This window comes from Palaemon carinicauda, chromosome 13 (assembly GCF_036898095.1).
Source record: "Palaemon carinicauda isolate YSFRI2023 chromosome 13, ASM3689809v2, whole genome shotgun sequence".
NCBI lineage: Eukaryota > Metazoa > Arthropoda > Malacostraca > Decapoda > Palaemonidae > Palaemon > Palaemon carinicauda.
This window is the reverse complement of record NC_090737.1, coordinates 27,623,034-27,626,835: the sequence shown is the minus strand read 5'-3', so window position 1 is coordinate 27,626,835 and position 3,802 is coordinate 27,623,034.

Genomic DNA, 3,802 nt, shown 5'->3' with positions numbered 1-3,802 from the left:
ATAATCTATTCAGTATATATATATATATATATATATATATATATATATATATATATATATACAGTATATATGTATATATATATATATATATATATATATATATATATATACATATACATATATATATATATATATATATATATATATATATATATATATATATATATATACACACACGAGAGTAAACTAAACTATAGGGTATTCTAGCGCAAGAAAAAGAGATGGACATGGGAAGGACATATCATGATGAGAAGGACAAATAATAGATGGACATTAGGAATATAAGAATGGGTTCCTAGTAATTGCAAAAGAATCACTGAAAGGAATAGAAGACAAGGGATTGACGAAATATGAAAACCTGCAGGTATAGATTGACATAGAATGGCCATAAACAGACGAGAATGGAGACATGTCTGAAGCCTTTATCATGAAATGAACTAGTAACGACTGATGATGATGATCATAATATATGTGTATATATATATATATATATATATATATGTATATATATATATAAGCTTAATAAACGTCAGAATAATAATAATAATAATAATAATGGAATGACTTTTATTTTTCATATGAAATAACAAAAAAAAACTGAAATAAACATCTTTCGATAGAGAAAAGGAAAGTAAATAAAAATATAAATTAGTAATTTTTTTTCAGTTCTCAAATCTTTAACATTTTTCAGAGACTAAAACAAAATGGCGGAACTCGGTACGAGATTACTTGTTATATTAATTTGATTTTTTTTTTCTAATATTTTCAAAGATTTCCTTCGGGGAAAAAAACGCAAGTCTTCTACTGGAGCAGATAGAAATCTTGGGTGAAGACTTGCAGAAGAATCTTCTCCGACCCAAAGATGTCTTCAGAGGGCTTTCACACCACCCCGTTCTCATCCGAGTCTTCATTCACACCTCATAACAATTTTAACTTTTTCTTATAAATAAAATTCTATCTATCTATCTATATATCTATCCATCTATCAATCTATCTATCTATCTTTCTTTCTATATATTTCCTTCTGGGAAAATAAATTACTAAAAGAATATTCAATGGCGGAATATGATTCGTGTTTTGGAAAAAAATGAGAATATAGACAAACTTATGTCTTCTTCAAGAGCAGAAGGTTAGTTTCGGTGAAGACCGAGTGAAGATTTCTCCCAAAGCGAACGAAGACCTCTTCAAAGTCTCGCTCTCATTCAAATTATAATCGGAATCAGTTTCAGGAGACGATCTCGAAGCCAACGAAGACGTCTCCAGTCTTCAAAATTCCTTCAATCTCGGAGTTGATATTTCTGCGAGGACCTACCTCGATTTCTTCAAATTATACCTGATCAAAGTCAAGTGATCTGCATTCTGAGTTTTACAACGATGTTCACAAACAACGCATTGAGAGCTATCAGCGAGTACGGGAAGAAATACCTACTTGGAGATCCCTCTTCAGAAGACAGGTTTCAGGACCAGCAACCCTTGTTGATGGAACTGGAAGGACTACGCCTTATTTTGGGAGGTGGTCTTCTGATGAGGAAATTCTGTGCCCAGGAGGAAAAGAGTGAGACACTCGAGCCTGTCTTGGACCAGGAGGAACTCGACGGAGTTTCTGAGAAGACGGAAGCTGTCATCAGTGGGAAAGATCCTTTGCTTTCCGGCGAGGAGGAACAGCTGCTGCTGCCAGGAGGCACAGGGAGTTTTGTCTCTAATAGAAATGTAGAAGTTCAGGTAGATACTGGACCATTCTCTAACACAGATGTAACAGTTCAGACGGACGGAGACACCGAGATTGAAGATCTCAGGCGAAAGAATGAAAATCTGGCTAAGGAACTTACCAATAAACAGGCTGTGATTGAAGCCCGTGAAAATCAAATTGCTGATTACTATCAATCAATTCTAGAGTTGAAAGCGAAGCTGAAAATGGCTCAGGAGAAAAATGATGTCCAAAATCAGATGGAATCAGCACTTGTAAGAGAGAAGGAAGCTCTGAAACAAGAGCTTGAAGATAAAGTGACTTTGGATGAAGAAAACACAATGAAAATAGTTCAGTTGAATGAGGAACTGGAAAAGGCTAAGAATGAAATCGAGGCTCATAACGAGCTGAAATCGATCCTTCTGGCAGAGAATGAAGATCTCAAAAAATCCAATGAGGAACGAAGCTTCCTTAATGAAGAATTGGCTCTTGAGAAAATCAAACTAGAAAAAGAGGTGGTGGAGGCTCGTGCTAATGATCAGAAAAGAAGCCAAGGACACCAAAGTCTAGTAGAAGAGCTGCAGGGGGAGATTTCTAAAGCTCTAGTACAAAATCATGAGCTAAATGAGGCAGTGTTCACAATAACAAAGAAGAACGAAAGTCTTCGAGAACAACTGGGGAACAAAGTTAAACGAGAAAAGAATTTGAACGGTAAGATTGTTAGAATGACCAACATAGAAGATCAAATGAAGAAAGAATTGTCCGCAGCGAAGGATGTCATCTCTTCACTGAAGAAGGAACTTCAGAAGAGAGATTTGGAAAACGTTATAAAAGAAGAAGGAATGGGTGACGTTGAAAGGTGTGAAACTGTAGCAGAAGATGACAAGAAAGTAGTCGTTGTGAAGGAAGACAAACAAGAAGGAGAAGACGGACCCACAAGAAAACTTTTGATAAGGAAACCAAAGAAGTAGAAACCAAAACGGGACAAGGTCTCTTACTCTTGGGCCCCCCTTAGATCCAAAGTCCCGGTTTTGGAAAAAGGCGAAAATAAGGTTCATAACGAACGAACTCAGGAGGAAAAAATCCAAAATAATTAAGGTCAGAAACAAAACAAATAAAAAATTAAAAATGCAAAAAAGAATATAAAATAAAAAAAATAAAAAATAAAACCCCCCCCAAAAAAATTAAAATTAAAAACAAAAAAAAATTCGTGATAAGAACATTTTTTTATTTTTTTTTAGGGAATATTATTTTATTTTTATTTTGTGAAAGGAATATATTCTTATGTTATTTTGTGAAAGGAAAACTATTTTTTATTTCATAGGGACGTTGCCTAAAGATGATTGGCTTAACTGCCTGGCCCAATGATGCTTGGCTTAAATGTCTGGCCTAATGATGCTTGGCTTAACTGCCTTGGCTAAGGATGTTTGGCTCAACTAACAGGGCTAAGGATGTTTGGCTCAACTAACAGGGCTAAGGATGTTTGGCTTAACTACTTTGTCTGAGGGTGTATGGCTTAACTGCCTTGGCTAAGGATGTTTGGCTCAACTAACAGGGCTAAGGATGTTTGGCTTAACTACTTTGTCTGAGGGTGTATGGCTTAACTGCCTTGGCTAAGGATGTTTGGCTCAACTAACAGGGCTAAGGATGTTGGCTTAACTACTTTTTCTGAGGGTGTATGGCTTAACTGCCTGGCTTAAGGATGTTTGGCTGACCTGCCTTATCTAAGAAGGTTTGGCTTAACTACCTGGTCTGTGTGTGGCTGAACTGTCCGGCAAAACAGAAACGCTTAACTGGCTGGCCTAAAAAGAAGGGCCAAGGGGACTGGACTAAAACTGCTTGGCTTGTTTGCCTGGACTAGGGATGTTTGGCTTACCTGATTTGTATAGGGGTGCGAGGCTTAACTGCCTGGGCTAAGGTTGTATGGCTTAAATGCCTTGCCTTAGGAACTATGGCTTAGAGGCCATGCCTATGGAAGTTTTGCGTAACTGCCTCAGCTAAGGATGTTTGGCTTAACTGACTGGCCTAAGAATGTTTGGCTTAACTGCCTGGCCTAAGGAGGGATGGCTTCACTACCTGGCATAGGGATGCTTGTCTTACCTGCCTGGCCTTATA